Raw genomic sequence first — 21,677 nt, 5'->3', positions numbered from 1 at the left:
CCCAAACAGAAGGGAAAACAACCACAATGAAAGAAAGAGAGACAAGGACAGAAAAAGAGAAAGAGAAAAAGAACCCAAAAAAGTTGCTGGTATTAAAATCTTCTAAATAAAAAGGTATGTGTGAGTATAAAAATACATATAATGTATTCAGTAGCAAAAAGGGTAGAAATGATGATTTCTAGTAATACTAATTAAATAGTATTAGTGTTATTGCTTCCATAGTCTTATAAAACACTGTATCCTTTAGAAGAATTTTTACATTCTTCAAGTTTCTCTAAATGTATCCCAGGCTGAGATTTGGTCCATCAACAATCTAACAGTACTAAAAAAACTAAATACCTGATCATAGCACATATAAAAACAGCAATACATATTTTAAAATACAGCAGTGAATACACATAGTATTAAACTGGAAATTTTAAGTCTTAAAGTATTGAATATCATCATGGGACTTTTTATTCTTAAAATATTCTAGTTATAGAAATTAGTATTAGGAAACAAAATATGGTATCCACTGGTCACACTCTCTATAACTGATGTAAGAATAGTGTGCTACGGGCGCCTGGGTGGCTCAGTCGGTTAAGCAACTGCCTTCGGCTCAGGTCATGATCCTGGAGTCCCGGGATCGAGTCCCGCATCAGGCTCCCTGCTCGGCAGGGGGTCTGCTTCCCCCTCTGACCCTTCCCCTCTCATGCTCTCTGTCTCCCATTCTCTCAGATAAATAAATAAAATCTTTAAAAAAAAAAAAGAATACTGTGCTACAAAGGACTCCAAAAAAATAAAGATTTTTGTCTAGATCCTGCTTTGAGGTCATTATTTTCTCATTTTATAGTTAAGGTGACTAATGCCCAAGAAAAATCAAAGTTTTTATTCATGATCATGAATTCAGAATGTAGAGAAGTAGGAACTGGAATGCTGTCCTATTGCTTCTTAAGTACAGAACTCTTCTTCCTGCCTCCATCCATCCCTAGGTCATGTGGAGACATCAGACTTCAAAGAAGGGTATTTGCTAAAGACATCACTGGATAACACACCAACCACAACAGCTACACTGCTTTGAACTATTAAAACAATCTCCTAACTTTGTTCACTGTTTCCAATATTTCTTCACCTCAAGCTATAATTCATTTTACAAACAGCAGCTAAATAGAATAACTGTGTTCACCTTACTATCACGTCACTCTCACCAATAATTCATAATGGCTCCCTTTATCTATTGCATGAAATCCAAGCACTCTATTGATCTGATCTTTCCCAACCGCCTACATTAACTCACCTTCTCTGTCCTTCCAATTGGCCCTGGCTCTCTAGCTAATAACTAACTTGATGTTTTGTTCAAATACCCATCTTAGTCCCATCCTGTGAACTTATAATTTCCTTCTCCCTTTCACCCTGCCAATGTACATCTCTTATTTACTCCAACTTTCCTTAGAACTTTTTATACTAATTTCAGTCTTATCCAGTAGTTCTCAGGAAGAGAGATTCTCATGTTGTCAGAAGGCAACAAGGAGAAGAAAAAGGGAGAGCAGGACAAAAAAGTTTTTCCTTAAGAATCACTGTTCTCCTATTACTGCTCTACACTGGAAGCATCAAGTTCTTCACTAAAATAATTTTTATAAGTAAATGATGTTAAAAATGTCTAAGTCTAATGTTTTTAGTCATTCATCCAACAAGTATTTATTTATTTATATGTATATATACATTTTCCTTGTACTGTTCTAGGCATGAGGGACAGAACAATGAACGAGAGACAAAAATCCATTCTAGTGACATTCTCTCAAACTTAAATTCTTCTATGTTTAAAATCGTTAATGTAAAAAAACACAACAACTTGTTGTTAGTGAGTTTCTCTCATGGTTAATGAGAGACACTGCATATTATTAAGCAGTTGGTTAAAGTTCTGTGGATGCCAAGCATAAGAAAGTCTCATTCTGAAGGTGGGACTGAATTTCAGAAAAGTAGTAGATTGAGAAAAAGTGAAAATAAATAAAAAGAGAGAATGAAAAAAAAGAAGAGGAAAAAGGGAATGGTAGAAAGAAAAAGCAGCAGGCACTGGAAGACAGCTTCACTTCTCCCCTTCCCTTCAGAAGAGGTAGATGGCTCATGCACTTTTAGCCATACTGAAGCCACCTACAGGATCTCTTTCTTTATATTAAATATGCGTATTTGTGAACACTCCTTGGTAAGTTTTTAAGGCATTCCTCTTTGAAATGTTTCATCTCCTTCATTCTATATTAGATCCTGTGTTATTGTTGCAGTATGTCCTTGATTAATTATGACTTTCTTTACTATTAGTCATTTTAATGCTCTTCCTTACTCATTTATTCCTTTCCTCCACCAAACTCCTAGGAATTTGAAAGGACTTACCCTATCCCCTTAAACTAAAATTTCAAAATAAAATTATAATCAATAATGAGCCACAAACACCCAGGAAAGCCACTGGATATATTGGTATGATTTCTAAAATAGCATTAACTTGCAAACACCACACAGAGGATGCATTTTCGATTATTACAAGACAATTGGTGTGGGTATGAAAACTGCACTTGCATATAGTCAGATCTGCACATTATCATAAGATTTTATATATTATAGCTCAATTTAAAAACCAATTTTCAAATTGGTTTGTATTGTAACAATTAATCTTACCCATACTGGTAAATGCCACTTAAAAACACTGAGAAAAAATATAATCACAAAATTAATGGAATAGGCTGTAACTTCTACTCTACCTCCTTCCCTTCTACACATTTAGGAGCATTTTCTAAAGGAAGGGGAAAATCAAAAGAAATTTGGGCAAGAAGTAACAGGGTGGAAAGGAGTGTCATTTTGGTTACTATTCTTATATATTCTATATATTTCAGGGCCATCCTGACTCATCAATTGCTGACAAAGATCTAAGACTTTTTCTGTCCTCCCATGTTTAAGATGTAATCCCCTTTAAAACGTACCTTTAAAAACCTGAAAAGCACAAATCGTTTTCTACTTAAAGTTTAGGCTGCAAAATATTTAAATTTCTAAGGTTTTTTCTCTACACTTAAAAAATGTTTAATTAGGGCGCCTGGGTGGCTCAGTTGGTTGGGCGACTGCCTTCGGCTCAGGTCATGATCCCGTTGTCCTGGGATCGAGTCCCACATCGGGCTCCCAGCTCGGCGGAGAGCCTGCTTCTCCCTCTGACCCTATCCCCTCTCATGCTGTTTCTCTCTCTCTCTCTCTCAAATAAATAAATAAATAAAATCTTAAAAAAAAATGTTTAATTAAAAAAAAAGCAGGTCCTAAACTAAACTGCAATCTAGCAAATGTATTCTCACATTTAAATACTTAACTTCTACTAACTGTTAAAGGACTGTGAATAACCTATTCCTTAAATGTTTCTCCTGCACTATCTCAAAAGCTACAACAAAGTTTGGATCACACATGTGCCTTCATCCTGTCTACACAGCACATATCTGTCTTGTCAGCTCATTCCCACTTGACCTCACTCCAACTAACTCTACTTTGCAAAATCAAAGAAAGTTGGAAGACTATAATAATTTATTACAACTGAAGTTTGTTATCCAATTGAATAAGTTTACTAGCTTTTGAGAAGCACACACAACATTTTTAAAAAATGCTTGAACATGCTTTCTACTACAGGGAAGAATCAGAAAGAGATTGAAATGTTGCAACAAAGGGTCTCTCCAGTGCTTCAAGAATATACTATCTAGTGCCCTTCAGGTTCAACAGCACAAATTAATTTTCACAGAGAACAGTGAAAACCTCAACTCCTCCCCCTACTTGGCTGCTGGGAGAAAAGTCACAGTTCCTCTTCACTGATAGAGGGCCCTGCAGACAAAGGGCTGGCCTCAGCATTTATTACATGAAAGCTGAATGACAAAATCTCCTAAACTCAGGTCCCTGTTGGTCAACTTCTAGGAGTAATAGAAGCTATAATAATCAACAAGAAAAAGATTGCTGCATTGAGAGTTTGTGTATCCTTAAGCCATGGAATAGAAGAATTCCCTTTTTACTACTATATCAACTAAAAAGTCAGTCCAAGAGAACTACAGTATTCCACAGGCCATGTAATACATTCAGACTCTACCTATACAAATTCAATGATTGCCTCTTAAGAATCCCAATTTAGTTCAACGACTTCAAAAATGAAACTCTCACCTGTCAGATAGGATAGTCATGTCTGCCTAGCCTTACTGCACAAGATTGTGGTAAAATTAAAATAAGAATGCAAAGGAAAAAAAAAAAGTAAAGTGATGTCATTACTAAGGCTTCCATGAATGTCACTTGTATTTGAAAATGTTCTGGAAGCCATTATGAACTGCAGACCATAGAATCAGTAAAGTCAACCGTCAATCAAATACTTATTCTTTACCAGAATGGATACACATGGAGTACAAAGAGAGGAGAACCAAAATTTATCAGGCATAAACTGTGCTAGACCCTCTAAATACATTATTCATTTAATGATTACAAACCCTGTCAAAGAGTTATTAATATTTTCACTTTAACAGTAAACTCAAGTTCAGAACAGTTACAGTGACTATATGGCCATAACAGAAGACCCCAATGTGTTTGTTTCCCCTAAACCCAAAGACTCACCCTACAAAGACCTGCTCTCAAGTACTCTTTCTTAGGGAGATTAATTAACCAACACAAACAGTAACTGCAAGGAAAATACAATAACATACTAAATTGTATTTGACAGTAGCTGCTATATAAGTTTAATTAAAATTTAGAAAAGTTCAGACACAGGCTTTAATTTTATTGTAGCACTTGTTACTATATGTAAATTAATTACATATTTGTCTCTTCTACCAGACTGTATTCCTCAGAGGTATGAGTCATATCTTATCTTTTTATTATCTCCAGTATCTGGTCATAGTAGATACTCAATAAATGTGAGCTTAATGATGAGAGATCACTTACAGCTACACACCAAAAAGAAGGAAGCAATTTTTACTTATGGAATAGGTAAAAATACTGATAAGATAATAATGGTTACTTTACTAAGACCAATCTTACCAGACTGGAAGGTCTTACTGGAACAGTATTAGATAAAGCTCTTTTCACAATTATCTTACTGCAAAACAATCTAGCATGGGGCGCCTGGGTGGCTCAGTTGGTTAAGCGACTGCCTTCGGCTCAGGTCATGATCCTGGAGTCCTGGGATCGAGTCCCACATCAGGCTCCCTGCTCAGCAGGGAGTCTGCTTCTCCCTCTGACCCTCCTCCCTCTCATGCTCTCTGTCTCTCATTCTCTCTCTCACAAATAAATAAAATCTTAAAAAAAAAAAAAAAAAAACAACAATCTAGCATGGTAAATAAGATCCAAAGAGGTTAAATAAATTAACAAAAGTTGATAGGCACCCTAGCAAGCAGTAAAGATGGGATTCAAAACTAGATATTCTGGGTACCTAGGACAGTGCCCCATAAAAATGGCACTTAAAAAGGACTTAATAGGACTTAACTAACTATAAGGAAAGAAGGAGGATGAGTCAGAAATAACCATGAGTTTTCAAACTTGAATGACTAGAAGGATGGCGGTAACACTGATAGACACAGCGGAAGGAAAGTGAGCTAGATAAGCTCAGAAATCCTTAATATGACATAATATACCTCTGGTATATGAGTAAAAATTTGGAATGAAAGCTTGGCTATAAATCTGTAAGAATTATATAGATATGGGAATCACTGATTTCTGTGTAAGTTGTGATGTGCTAGGTTAAAAGCATTTGCTGTAAAAATACTAGTGAGGGGCACCTGGGTGGCTCAGTCGGTTAAGCATCTGCCTTCGGCTCAGGTCATGATCCCAGGGTCCTGGGATCGAGCCCCACATCGGGCTCCCTGCTCGGCAGGAGGCCTGCTTCTCCCTCTCCCGCTCCCCCTGCTTGTGTTCCCTCTCTCGCTGTCTCTCTCTCTGTCAAATAAATAAATAAAATCTTAAAAAAAAAAAAATTAGTGAGTTTTTTTTTTTAAATAAAATTTGATTCCTCTTCCCTTGTCTCCTTTCCTACTTGAAGAATTCAATTTGACACTTAATAGTGAGTACAGGCTAACCAGGCATCAAGCTGAGTGGTAGACGTGGTTGCAGTGGCCTAATACATGCTTTTGGAGTCCAAAGGATATGAGAAAGGTGTCCCTGAGGTGGAAGAGGCCTGGCATAGAGCTTCAGAGCCCAAGCTGGGTGAGGGAAAAAAATCTGCACAAGAGGGTGGCCTGACATGGGGTACTACAGCCCTAGTGGAATGAGGAAGGCTTCCACATGGGGGACCAGAATGGCAGTGAGCAGTATGATGAGGAATGTGATGGGGCAGGGCAGTGCAGGGGGGCAGGGCAGCTAGGGTTCCCAAACTGAGCAGAAGACATTCACTGAGAGTGAAGGGATGGATACTGGCCCAGCACTGAGTTTCAGACCCAGTGGGATAAGCAGGGTGGAGGGGCAATGACCCAATACAGTGTTTCAGACCCAGTGGGAGAAGAGCCCAATGCAAATAGTGGGAAACCAAAGGGGTAAGGAAAGCATCCACACAGAGTATGGGGCAGGGAATAAAGAGCCCTCTAACAGCAATAGGAGAGGAGCTATATAGGAGGATGGATCAAATAAGAAGATAGATCAAATACTGAGGATAGTAAGAGCAAGATTTCTCCTAATCAAAAAAGAGTTACAAATACAGTAAGGAAGAAAAATAGAATGAATCCTATGCTACTGAACTAGAATTGAAGAAATTATTGTGAGCTCAAAGCTTACAATACATAGAGAAATTTCTAGGTAAATGATATATGTATATGTGTACCCAAATACAGGTTTCCCTTGCCATCCAAAAGTAGAGTGTTCCTGGGGCGCCTGGGTGGCTCAGTAGGTTAAGCATCCGACTCTTGGTTTCAGCTCAGGTCGTGATCTCATGGATCGTGGGGAACCCCATGTCAAGCTCCCCACTCAGCAGGGAGTCTGCTTGAAGATTCTCTCCTGCTGCCACTCCCCCACTAGCACGAGCATGTGCACATGCTCTCTCGCTGAAATAGATAAATGAATCTTTAAAAAAAGAGAGAAAAGTACAGTGTTCCTATGAAAACTTTCAAAATCCAAAATGGCATAAAGCAAGGAAGGAATTGCCATTAATTTGTATGGAAACATTTTTTAGTGTTCCCAGACCCAAAAAATAACCTCTCTTAACGACTTTCTGATACCTTAGGACACATCTTGCTAATGGACACACCAAATAAAGGGAGATAAAGCACAGATGTTCACAGACACAGTTCAAACTATGGAGCCTTGATGCTGGGATGTGAGTGTGGTTCCCAGAGGAGCTTGGCGGTGCCACTCTCACTGCTCAGGGTGTATGCTGCCTCTACGCATAACAAACACTGAATGCTATTTTCACTTTTCTCCTTTTTTCATGAAAGTGAAAATCCCCTTCAGATTTCTTCTGGGTAGTGAAAACAGGTACTAAAGCAGGTCTTTTGTAAAAGCAAAGTGGTATAAAACAGGGGATACGTGTACACAAAAACAGACCCCCAGCTCTATCAATTGAGAAGACCCACTAACAAGTAACAAGCTAACAGCAATGAATACATTTAATGATCCTAAATATCACTCTCTAAACTGCTTAGAACAATGGCTGATTCCAGGACTTGGGCAAGGAAAAGTTTAAGATGAGCATAGAACATGTTCTTGTGGTACTCAAAGGGTGATGGAGACATGGCAAGATGACACACAGGCCAGCATGAAAGGCGCTCACAGGCTAAATTTGGGACAAATTGAACATCAAAATAAATAATGACAATAATGGATTATAACTGTGGTAGGCAAACTTTAACATGGCCCCCAATGATCCCCACCTCCTGGCATTCATAATCCTTGTATAATCCCATCCCCTTGAGTGTGGGACAGCCTAATACCTTCTAAGTAACATTGTAACTTCTATCTTGCTAACGGACACTATTGCCTTCTCGGCATGGATATTTTAATGAAGTAAGTAGTCCATGTGGCAAGGAACTGAGGGTGGTCTCCAGCCTACAGCCAGCTAGGAATTGAGGCTCTCAGTCCAGTGACCCTTGAAGAAAGAAATTCTGCCAAAAAAACATGTAAGCTTGGAAGTGGATTTTTCCTCAATCAAGTCTTCAAATGAGACCTCAGTGCTGGCCAACACCTTGACTACAGCCTTACAAGAGATGTTGCAGGAGAGGACCCAGGTCAGCCATGCCCAGACTCCTGACCCAAAGAAACTGCAAGATAATAAATGTGTGTTGCATGTTATTATTAGCCACTAAATCTGTGGTATTTGGTATGCAGCAAAAGATAACTAATAAAATAAGCCAATGAGTAAAACAGAAACCCATGACTCTATTAGTAATAGAATAAACTAAAAGTTTGATGAGGAACATGATACTTGAATAGTCTCAAAATACCTCCCCACATAAATACTTATTACAAATGAGAAAACAGTAACTTTGCAGTGGAAAAACCTGGCTGACATCTTAAGCAAGTGGTCAGCATTAATATCACCAATAATGAAATAAATTAAAATCATATGCCATCTGATAGAATACAGTAAGAACAACACAGCATCACCTCTATGATATTCTGCCAAAGATAGATAACCTGTATCTAATCATAAGAAAACGTCAGAAAAATCCAAACTGAAAAGCAATCTACAAAATAATTGGCCTATAAACCTCAAAAATGTCAGTGTCATCAAAGTCAAAGAAGGACTGAAGAACTATCCCATACTGAAAGAGACTAAAGAGATATGACAACTAAATGCTACATATGATTCTGAACTAGATCCTTTTGCTTTATTATAAAGGACATTGAGATTGCTAGAAAAACCTGGATAGGGTCTATAGATTAGTTGACAGTCATGTAACAATATTAATTTCCTTATTTTGATGGTTATTAACAGGTTATGTAGGAGAATGCCCTTGTTTGTAGAAAATACACATCAAAGAATTCAGGAGTGATGAAAAATCATGTCTGTACCTTACTCTCAAATGATTTCTGGCAAAATGTTATTTGCATTTTACTTGCAACTTTTCTGTGAGCTTGAAAATGTTTTTAAAATAATATGAAATTTTAATTAATGAAAATAATACTGGGATTTTGCTTCAGCTATGGTGTATTAATTTTATCAGACTAAATTTTATGCAGAAAAAAACAACTATAAAAGCTGAATAAAATACAAAAAGCTATTTGAAGGCATCAAAGAACAACTAATGCAGCCAAGACTTTAGGAGCCAAAATTTTAGGCAGAATGGAAATGTACTGTGGTGAACCTGACATTCTATATACAATTTCCCCCTGGGCATTTGCTGACGTTTGGGCCTATATTTTGCGTGCAAAGAGTCAGATTTGAAAAACCAGATTTAAAGCATACTTCAGCAATCTCATGGTGCTAAGTTGCCAAAAACTGGCATACAGAGCCCATCAAGGACAAGATGCCCTGGTTAAAAAAAAAAAAAGTCAGGCTTTCAGTTGACACCATGAAAAGGCACCAGAAATAAAGCAGCCTCAATCAAACCAAAGGGATATGTCCATGAAAAGGATAGTAAACCTTCTTAAGGAAGCTATCATTTAGAGTCTCCATCATTTTTATTTCTTTAAATGTTTAGCATTCAATACAAATTACCAAGAATTCAAAGAAAAGGGATCATCTCTTTCTCAAATAAATAAGATCTTTAAAAAGAAGAAATGAATGAAATATAACTTCCAGGGAAAAAAAGGTACAATGTCTAAAATGGTAATTTCATGACATGGGATTAACAGCTGTAGAAGAAAAGATTAGTGAACTTGAAGAAACAGCAATATGCCAAATAAAGCACTAAGGAAAAAAACTGAAAAACCTGAACATCTCAATGACCTGTGGAAATGATCAAGCAATCCAACATATGTATAATTGATGTCCCATAAAGAAAATTGGGGCAGGGGTACCTGGGTGGCTCAGTTGGTTAAGTGTCTGCCCTCAGGTTGGGTCATGATCCTGGGATCCTGGGATCGAGCCCTACACTGGACTCCCTGCTATTGGGGAGTGTGCTTCTTTCTCCCCCTCTGCCCCTCCCCCTGCTCATGAGCTTGCCCTCTCTCTCTCAAATAAATAAAATCTTTAAAAAAAAAATGGGGGAGTTGGGGGGGGAAGGAAGCATAAAATATATTTGGAAAAGGATACTAGATACAATCTATTGGTGAGGATGTGGAGGAAAAGGAACCCTCAGGCACTGTTGGTGGGAATGCAAATTGGTGCAGCCACTGTGGAAAACAGTATGGATGTTCCTCAAAAAATTTAAAATAGAATTACCATATGATCCAGTAATTCCACTACTGGGTGTTTGCCCCCCAAAAAACAAAACCACTAATCCAAAAAGAGATATACACCCCTATGTTTACTGCAGCATTATATACAATAGCCAAGATACAGAAGCAATCCAAGTGTCCACTGACAGATGCATGGATAAAAAAGATGCAGTATATACATACCATGGAATATTACACAGCCATAAAAAAGAATGAAATCTTGCCATTTGTAACAACATGGATGGACCTAGACAGTATGATGTTGAAGGAAACAAGTCAAAGAAAGACAAATACCATAAGATATCACTCATATGTGGAATTAAAGAAACAAAATAAATGAATAAACAAAAAAAAGGAGACAAACAAAAAAGCAGACTGACTCTTAAATACAGGGAACGAACTGGTGGCTGCCAGAGGGGAGATGGGTAGGAGAATGGGTGAAACAGATAAAGGGAATTAAGAGTACACTCATCTTGATGAGTGTGGAGAAATGTATAGAATTTAGAATCATTATACTGTACACCTGAAGCTAATATAACACTGTATGTTAATTACACTTCAATTAAATATATATATATATATATATATATGAGGGCGACTGGGTGGCTTAGTTAAGTGTCTGCCTTCAACTCAGGTCATGATTTCAGGGTCCTGGGATCAAGTCCCACATCTGGCTCCCTGCTCAGCAAGAAGTCTGTTTCTCCCTCTCCCTCTTCCCCCCACCTTCCACTTATGTGTATGAGCATGCCCTCTCTAACAAATATTTAAATAAAATCTTTAAAAAAAATTTTTTAAATATATGAAAAGTGCCAGGCTGCCTGGGTGGCTCAGTCGGTTAAGCATCTGGCTTCGGCTCAGGTCACGATTCCAGGGTCCTGGGAACGAATCCCGCATCGGGCTCCTTGCTCAGTGAGGAACCTGCTTCTCCCTCTGCCTGCGGCTCCCCCGCTCCCCCTGCTTGTGCTCTCTCTCTGATAAATAAATAAATAAAATCTTTAAAAAAAAAAATATATATATATATATGAAAAGTGCCAGAAATATTAACTATGTGGATGGGACTGGAGGAGATTATGCTAAGTGAAATAAGTCAAGCAGAGAAAGTCAATTATCATATGGTTTCACTTATTTGTGGAACATAAGGAATAGCATGGAGGACATTAGGAGAAGGAAGGGAAAAATGAAGGGGGGGGGAAATCGGAGGGAGAGATGAACCATGAGAGACTATGGACTCTGAGAAACAAACTGAGGGTTTTAGAGGGGAGGGGGTGGGGGGATTGGTTAGCCCGGTGATGGGTATCAAGGAGGGCACGTACTGCATGGAGCACTGGGTGTTATACGAAAACAATGGATCGTGGATCACCACATCAAAAACTAATGATGTATTGTATGGTGACTAACATAACATAATAAAATTAAAAAAAAAAGAATCTCCCCACCCCTGGCCAAGATCACACAGGGTCCTGAAGGTACCAGGAGGCAGCGTGTCTCTGGCGATCCCGAGAAGGAAGTCTTTCTACCGCAGAGGGATGTGCTCCAAACCTCGCTACTGGTCAGAATCACCTGAGGAACTTTAAAAATGCAGATTCCTTAGCCTGACTCCCAGAGATGCAGGAAGTCTGAGGTGGTGCCCCTGAGGCCAGCTTTGGGGAAGCCCAGACCAGAAACCACCCCCCCCCCAATGGCTATCTCCATGTCTGGCCACAACCTGGACTAAACAGGCCATTCCAGCCCTGGATCCCCACAAAGCCTACTGCCCTTTTCCTTTGGGAGTCTCTGCCCCCACCCCACCCCCCACCTCCCTCCTAGAGCTCTGTGAGAGCCACCTCCTGAGGCAGTCCTGCCTACATTTTACATAAAAACAGAACAGGCACTGGATCATGCAGCTGGAGCCCGGCTCACCTACATGGCCACATGCCTCCCCAGCTGGTGCTAGCTAGAAGAATCTAGCCTGGAGGCCTGCCTCCTCCCACTGGGTCCCTCTCCATCCTCCCTCCTCCTCCCTCCACTGTCCTCCCCAACCTCCCACTAGGCCAAGGGGAGGGAAAACTCTGAAGTGTGAATTTCTGATTAGAAACCAACTTCTGCTTAAAAAAAAAAAAAAAATCTGTGGCTAACATATGTCTACTGGACAGTGCAAGTTCAAACACTGACAGACTGTTAGACTAAAAGACACAACTATAAATCAATGTATACCGATAAAAGTAAAAGCTTGAAAAGGGTATCACAAAAGGTTATCATAAGGAAGCTGAAGTGGCTTTACTAACATCAAAGTACACTTCTGAACAAGGAATATTAACAGGGATAAAGAGAACCATTTCGTAATGATAAAGAGGCCAATTAATCAAGAAGTCTTGGGACACCTGGGTGGCTCAGTTGGTTAAGCGACTGCCTTCGGCTCAGGTCATGACCCCAGGGTCCGGGGATCGAGACCCGCATCGGGCTCCTTGCTCAGCAGGGAGCCTGCTTCTCCCTCTGCCTGCTCTGCCTGCTGTTCCCCCTGCTTGTGCTCTGACAAATAAATAAATAAAATAAAAATAAAAAAGAAATCAAGAAGTCTTAAAAGTATCTGTACTATTAACAAAATTTCAAAATATAACAAGCAAAATACACAGAACTAAAAAGATAATACACGAATCTACTTACATAGTTTGAGGTTTTAATACCCCTCCCTCAGCTACCGGATAGAATAAGCAAAAAAGAATTGAAGAGCACAATTAATGAACTGGGACCTAATGACTTTTCTAGAACACTGTACCCAACAACTATAGTTGTTTCTAAGCACACTTGCTACAAAAATAAAACTTAAGATGGACCATGAAGCAAGTATCAACAGATTTCAAAGGACTGAACTTGCAGAGAGTATGATATTTACTAGCTATAAAACGGTATTAAAAAGATAACTAAGGGCGCCTGGGTGGCTCAGTTGGTTGAGCAACTGCCTTCAGCTCAGGTCATGATCCTGGAGTCCCAGGATCGAGTCCCGCATCGGGCTCCCTGCTCAGCAGGGAGTCTGCTTCTCCCTCTGGCCCTCCCCCCTCTCATGTGCTCTCTCTCTCCTCTCATCCTCTCTCTCAAATAAATAAATAAAATCTTTAAAAAAAAAAAAAGATAACTAAAAGGGATTCTGGCTCCAGTTAAAATGAAATAAGCACACTCCCTTCTCTATCTCCCATTGAATGCGGTTACTAAAAATGGACAGACTGTATGGTGCAGCTATTTGACGACTCTAAAAAGTAAACAGCAGTAGGCAGATTAGGGAAGAAGACTTCAACATAACACCAAACCAACAATGAATTTACCTTTTTTTATTTTAATTCCTCTAATAACCATCAGCCTAGACTACAGCATGAAACCCAAAAGTAGACATCAGTTTCTTCTGGCAAAGATAGATCCAGGAGAAGCCCTCTAGTTTTGGCCCAAGGAGTGTAAAGCGGTATCCAACACTCAGAGAAAATGGTGGAAAACTTCCATCTTTCTTTAAAGTTCTCTCTACTGCCTCCAAGCAAGTGCATGATGAAAGCCACTGTAGAAAAAGGAGCCCATGGGAGCCTAAAACTCTGAAGTAAGGAGACTCTCTTTGATCAGAGGAGCTGTAATCCTAAAAGGCTGAGGTGAAACCTCATTGCTGCTTTTCCCTCTTCATCCTTCTATCACTTAGCCCCAGATACAGTGCATATTCAGGTTGCAAAGCAGGTTAAATAAAACTCCAGCTTTCTGGCTGGAGGACTGAAATAGGGAGTCTTAGGGAACTAGATAGTACTGGGGAGATCATGGAGAGGAAGAAGCTCAGGAAAGCAAGCCCATAAGTGGTTCGTGAACTCCTGTGCTCACCCGCAAGCTTCATATATGTGGATATGACCCAAAGCAGCAAGCTATAGACTTTGAGAACTGAACTGCATGATAGACTATCATCCAGATCACAGACTGGCCACTGACTAACATACACATAGAATAGACTTCAATAGCACTGCAAAGGCTTTAAAAATGAAATACACTTTGAAATCACACTCCCACATAAGGCTGTTTAAACTTGTAGGCTGACTTCAACTGGGTTGTGAGAGCCTGATAAAACAAAAACATCTACATTTTCAGTAAGATTTAACAAAATTCAGAGTCTTATAATATTAAAAAATGTCCAGGATACAACCCCAAAACTACTTGGTACAAAAGAAAAAAAAAGAGGCAAAATCTCAATTTATATCAACAGATGCCAACTCTAAACTGACACAATTGTTGGAATTACCTTTAGAGACAAAGACTTCAACTAGTATAAAAATATTCCAATACTAAGAGCAAACACTCCTGAAAGAAATATAAAGATAGAAAGTCTCAGCAAAGAAATAACAGATACACCATAGAACCAAATGGAAATCTAGGAACTGAAAATAATTGAAATTCCAAAACTTACTGAATGAACTCAATAGCAGAACGGAGATTACAGACTAATACTCCTTATGAACATACAGGTAAAAATCCTACACAAAATACTTGCAAAAGAAATCCAGGAACATATAAAAAGTTTATGTATCATGACCAAAGGGGATTTACCCCAGGAATGCAAGTGTGGCTACCCAGATTCCTAAAGGCGTTCTATCTAATGCCTGGCTCTCTGTGGTACCTGACTGCACATCTTGCCATTTAGTTCCATGAGTTATCTATGTACCCTAAATAGTTGCCCCTTTTTCCTTAAAGGGAGAATGATACAATCTGTTACTTGAAACCAAAAATACTTGATGAACACAGAAATACAATTCTTTTATTTATTTTTTTTTTAAGATTTTATTTATTTGACAGAGACACACAGCGAGAGAGGGAATACAAGCAGGGGGAGTGGGAGAGGGAGAAGCAGGCTTCCCGCGGAGCAGGGAGCCCAACTTGGGGCTCAATCCCAGATCATGACCTGAGCAGAGAGCAGACGCTTAACGACTGAGCCACCCAGGCACCCCCAGAAATACAATTCTAAAATGAGTATTATACTCAGAGTAGACACCAGGGGATGCTACTAAGTCCAACAATGACATCAATGCCTGAAAAATTTTTTTTTAAATTTAAGCCTTCCAAAATGAAACTGGATTAACTTTATGAGAACAAACCAGTCCTGCCTTTAAGAGGATTATAATCTAGTGAATAATTAGATTTAAAGGTTTGGCCACCATGTTAATATTTATAAACACTGGAAAACATTAAATAAATTAGAATTCAAATGTAAAATATTATTTGTTTGATACCATTATTGTTAAACCATATAAACTCACACTGTTTTTACAATCTCTGGATGCCTAGCCCACTGCTGTACAAATAAGCGTTCAAGAAATCCCTGGTGAAGGGAGCCTGCTTCTCCCTCTGCCTGCCGCTCCCTCCTGCTTGTGCTCTCTCTCTCTGATAAATAAATAAAATCTTAAAAAAAAAAAAAAAAGAAAGAAATCCCTGGTGACATGAACTGTTGAATTATCATGACAACTGAGAGGAGATGTGACACTGACCCAGGAGATAACACATCAGGCTCTGGTGCAGATTTATCCTCAAACCAATTTTAAGTTCTTGAGCAGTTCACTTAAATTTCTATGCACCTCAGCTTCTCCACTGGTAAAATGGAGTAGATTAAAATATTTCTGACAGTACCCTGCAGCAATAAAATTCCATAATTCTGTGATTTAAGCCCATATACACCACTTCTAATATGGATTTCTTTTTTTTTTTAATAAGGATTTTTCTTAGGAATTATTACTTCCACCACAAAATCTGGACTAAAGGGTTCAAAATCCCTTTAAACAGTAAGGTGAAGGGTGAGGTAAGAAAGTATCTCCTGATGCTTCTTTAGAACTGTTAAAATTCAAACTTGGAAGCTTTCCAACATAAATTGTATTCATTATTATTTATTAATATGCAATTAATCAAATATAACACTCTAATAACTAGAATTTTGGCTGCTTTCTAAAATAAATTTTATTCATTATTATCTATTAAGTATGCAATTAGTCAAATATAACACTGATAAACTAGAATTTTGAACAAACAAATGCTTTAAAATTCTAATAACTATGTATAAGCAGTAAATTATTCTTACTTGAATTTCTACTGCTGTGTAGCGCAGGGTTACTAAGTACATAATTACATAAGAGAATCACCCTACTTCCAAAGGAGCCATTCCAGTGAATTGTGTAAATAATATGCTTTAAAAAAACATAACCTCCTCACATATGAATTTAGATTTGCCAGATATGGAGTAGCTGTGTACCTGTGAGACTAGAACATTGTCTTTAAAAGGCCTTCCTAATTATGAATTTACCAGAGAGACTAGAATGACCCAAAGCAAATTAATACATAGACTTCTTTTCATAACTTTCTATAAAGCATTGTCACTAGTCTGTTTCAGTAAACAAAACAAATGATCTTAAAAGTCACTGGCTTGAGAGAATAAGACTATAACCAAATTTTTCTAACACTGACATTCTGGTTTTCTTAATTACCAAATATTTGTGTTTCTCTCATTTGTATCAATATAACAAATTCTAAATATTTGGTCTACAGGTGATCTTACCGTGAGACTGTTTAACTTGAAATAAGAACAATTTTCTTTTTTAAAGAAATCACATAAAATATTCAGCATTAGCAGGCAGCAGGGTATCATAATACCTAGATGCCACATGCTTTCTGTACTGAAAAAGTCATTTTTAATACTCATCTACAGGAAATCAACAAACTTAGTAAACAAATTTATGCATGCAGCCAGGTGGTATCTTTATTCTCCCCATAACAGAACAAAAAGTAAGGATGTTCACTTACATTTTCTTTGCTACATTATTAAAAATCACCTTATGCTAAGTAAGGAGAATTCCTGTTTTGGGGTTTTTTTTTTTTAAGATTTTATTTTATTTATTTGAGAGAGAGAGAATGAGAGACAGAGAGCACGAGAGGGGGGAGGGTCAGAGGGAGAAGCAGACTCCCCGCCGAGCAGGGAGCCCGATGTGGGACTTGATCCCGGGACTCCAGGATCATGACCTGAGCCGAAGGCAGTCGCCCAACCAACCGAGCCACCCAGGCGCCCGAGAATTCCTGTATTTTTGTAGTGCTCATTTACTCAGTAAAACTGCAATTATCTCAGATTAGGTTTTACAAACTCAATCTCCTCTACCTGTACTTAAGACCTTTTAAATCATGCCACAAAGAAATTATTTGGTTATACTAGAATTCCATTGAATTAATCAAGTTAAATCCCATTGTAATAAACTCTTGAGACTGTCCAAATTATTTTTTTGCCCTAGAATGTATTGCATTAAATATTATTATTTGAAGTAACGAGGCCACCAGCTGAGCCCTAGGAATCATGAGGTTAACATTTTTGATGATGTGGGGTTGGCCTATACATAAATTTCAAATGAATGCAGTGCTCACTGGAAGGATTAGGCTTTATATATTTCTGAGAGAGAAGGAGGGAAGAATAGGGGAGAGGAAAGGTAGGGGACGGGAAAAGAAAGTAGGAAAAAAAGGAAAGAAAAAGCTTGGTTGTAACTAGAGAAGTAAAGAGAAGTTGAAGCAGTCTGCCATCTTGAAGAAAAGCATTTGTAATCACTTCCTGTCCAGTATGGATTTACACATTTGTTCACAGGAGTTGCTATGACTCAACAGAGGCTGGTGCCATGTTAATAATCCATGTATTAAGGCAGGCTGGCTGCCATATGAGCAATCAGAGCTCTTCGCCCTCACTTCACAGGCAAAAAGAGCAAAAGAAACCACAGAGTAAAATCCTTTGATTGGGAGGTCAAGGGAGAGGAGACAAACCCTCACACTTCAAGATTATCCCCCCTCTCTACAGATGTGTTTGCGGTAACAATGAGTTCAAAAGGAGAACTATCTGGAGCTTTCTTCTTAGCTGAGAGGGAATCTCTGCTCATGAAAAGGGTCCCCGGATATCAAACAGTATTTCAATGGCTGCAAACCAAGTATCCCAACCCTCTTGGGTACTCCTTAATTTAACTTTTGTGTAGGAGTAGAAAAAAGAAAATTACTTGCTCATTAGAAAGAGAGTAAATGCCTACATAAATAAATGGAACCATATTACATCTGATTTCCTGGGCACCACAGACCAGCAGAAAAGAAACTTGCTTTCAGCAGTGTATTTTTTTTTTTTTAAAGATTTTATTCTTATTTACTTGACAGAGAGAAACACAGCAAGAGAAGGAACACAAGCAGGGGGAGTGGGAGAGGGAGAAGTAGGCTTCCCGCGGAGCAGGGAGCCTGATGTGGGACTCGATCCCAGGACCCTGGGATCATGACCTGAGCCAAAGGCAGACGCTTAACGACTGAGCCACCCGGGCCCCCCTTCAGCAGTGTGTTTACACTGCTATTTGCAAATGGCTGGCTGATTGGCAGCTACAATATATGAAAATAAATAACCATTTCAAAGATCAAGTGTCATGTTCCCTGGTAAGTAACAAAAATGAACATTATCTACCTTCCCCATCCTGTTTATAGAATTTAGCAGGAGAATAGGTTTATTGGCTATTTGATTGCTTGATATGTTATGAGGACATTTTCCATGATGGTGTGGTTATTATTTAGGTTAGATCAAAAATTCTTCTCCTTTCTCTCAGGACATCAGTATTAAGAATTACATATTCACAAGAAGGGTCCAAAATGAGTATTTTCTGAAGCAAGTGAAATGTGACAAGAAATTGTGAAATGGGGAGTGATGAATATATCTAATAATTTTTTTTCTTCCAGGAAAATAAAGTACCTGATCTTCCAATCCAATTTATCACAAGCCAAGATGCAAACTAGTAAATCTCAAATGCATAACCGGATGGTACTGCCCACCTTTAGACACCAATCTAAAAATCAGTTCATCAGATTTTATTTATTTTTTTTTCATCAGATTTTAATGGAAAACATTTATACATATTTACAAAGTAACCTTTAAAAATGTCTGTTCTAAGGTAAGTTAGGAGAAAGGGCGATTCAAATCCATGTGTTACCTCCCAGTCATGCTACAGTATCTAGGCACAACGGGATATGGGCACTTATGCTCCATTTTCACTTTCAAACTCCTTTAAGAAATGTTAGCTAATTTGTTGATGGAGTCTCTGAAGGGTTTGCTGTGTATTTGACCACTTAATAGCTGAAGTCTGATTTAAGTTACATGAGTCATATATGACCTACTACCATTAAATAACAGCAGAAAGGGATAAGTATTTTACAAAACTTTCAAAACAAACACTAAACCCTCTAGCTCTTTTTCCCTGCCATCTTTTTCTGTTTTTTAAAAAGAGGTTTCTTGGGCATACTTGGTGGCTCAGTCAGTTAAGCATCTGCCTTCAGCTCAGGTCATGATCTCAGGGTCCTGGGATTGAGCCCCGCGTACATCTGGCTCCCAGCTCAGCAGGAAGTCTGCTTCTCCCTCGCCCTCTCCCCCTACTTGTGTTCTGTCTCTCTCTCAAATTAATAAATAAAATCTTAAAATAAATAAAACAAAATAAAATAAAATAAAATGAGGTTTCTTCCCTATGCCTACATGAAGGAACAGATTTTGATTAGTCAGGCAAAACTGGGCAATGCTTAAAGTGAAGAGCTTATCTATGAAAACTAATATTTAAGCAAATTAACATTAATATTTGAATTGTGACTGAAAATATTCAATAGATTACTTATGGTCAGTCAATATTCTCTCTCACAACTGACTTATGTTCACGCCACAACATAAGAACATAAATATAAAAACCTCTAAAAAGGGCAAAGGGTAATGGCATTCACGTGTACTCAGGCTCAGGTAGTACTCGACAATTTGCAATTCCATGTAGACAAAAATATGGGAATTTCGACACTGCAGTTTTTAGATAAGCCCCTCAGTTTTACGGGTATTTATAGTATGTGTCCAGTCTTGCAGAACTCCATCTTCTTCCACCTCATTTGTAACATAAACTGCTCTTAAACCACTTCAGTATATTATTACTGAGATACTTCTTTTACACAGTACCTACCAAGCAGCAGATCAATACTCTAATACAGAGATGCCGATTCCATTACCACAAGAACCTGTGTGGGCAGCCAGATGCTGAACAAAGAGCACAGCTTTCCTCAGGTTTATTCCTTACATGTCTCCACTCTACCAGGATGAAATATTTTGCTATGGTGGGCAACTAGAAGTTCGAAAGAAATAATGGCATTTAAAATAACAATTAAGAAGCGTTGATTACAGAGAAAGTTCGAAAGATATAGCTAAAATAAATTTCTCCACACCTACAGGATGCTTATCATTTATCATCAAACCGTCTGTTCATCTACAATCATAATGCTGCACTTGATGCTTTACAAACTGCCAAAACATTAGGTGTTTATGTTACAGTTCAACACAAGACTAAAATGATATGGAAAGGGATTATGGAAAAGAATGGAAATAAAGCATTGGGTGAGAAATGGGGGTGGAGAGGAGGAAATAGGAGAAAAGGAAAACATTTTACTGTTCAAAGCCATTTCATTAACAAAATTTTGACTTCAACTTCTTTCTAAATTTGTTACCAAAAAATCTTTATTCACAAGCTTTTCATATAGTTATTACATTTATCTTCCTTCATACCATCATTATGATCCAAGGCAATAAAACAGAGTTGAAATATGATTAGAAAGGACAGGTATTTGTCTACATGCAGTGGTACTAGCAACATGTGGCACCAGAGGGATTTAACTTTTGTCCAAAACCAATTCTCGCTGTCTTTCTTCCACTATTTACTTCCAACGGACTAATGCTGCAATACATCCTTTCTAGACCAGCTTTAATCATTTTCACAACTATGGTTGCTATGACAACAGGATGCAGCTTATCTGTGCTGTTTTCATTTTCCCCATTTGAGTTGCCATAACAACACAATTATTCTGCCTTTTCTCCAATATGTGACAACTTTATTTTAGGATTGTAATCTTAAGGACACAGATTTCCCCATGAAGAAAGTGAATAATAGAATTTATAAGAATTTTATTTAAATAATACCCAATTTAAAAATCTTTTGAGGGAAGAGTTATTTTGATAGGGACTTTCATCATACAAAAACAAACAACATTAAAAATCCTGGTATCTGCCGAAATCTAAAGACTATCTGCCATTAGTAGTGGCTGATTTTTGTACAGACTTCCACAAAAAAACAGCAATACCATCATGATTATGAGCTGTGGGAAAACGTCCATTAATACCTATCCCAAGTAGAACAATCAAGAATGAAGATAGTTCTACACCACATACTTCGCTGTGGTAATCAACATCACTTGTTATGAATATAACAGCTTGCTGTAGTGGACTTTATACCAAGAAAACTACACTTAAAAATCTTTACCTTTTATCGAAGGTTTTCCATGATAGTAGAATCCTGCAGAAGTTTATACAGTTCAAATTCTCTTATAGT

General features: G+C 38.2%; 1 protein-coding gene across 9 annotated transcripts in view; it reads right to left on the bottom strand.

Annotated features, from left to right (window-relative positions):
• The window catches only part of BTRC (beta-transducin repeat containing E3 ubiquitin protein ligase), a 188,744-nt gene that overhangs the window by 120,776 nt on the left and 46,291 nt on the right, over positions 1-21,677 (bottom strand). The gene's annotated exons all lie outside the window — the stretch shown is intronic.

The sequence above is a fragment of the Mirounga angustirostris genome, unplaced genomic scaffold (genome assembly GCF_029215605.1).
Source record: "Mirounga angustirostris isolate CCGP_5_RB_7025 unplaced genomic scaffold, mMirAng1.0.hap1 SCAF_6, whole genome shotgun sequence".
NCBI lineage: Eukaryota > Metazoa > Chordata > Mammalia > Carnivora > Phocidae > Mirounga > Mirounga angustirostris.
Note: the sequence above shows the minus strand (reverse complement) of the source record. Positions and strands in the feature narration are given on the sequence as shown.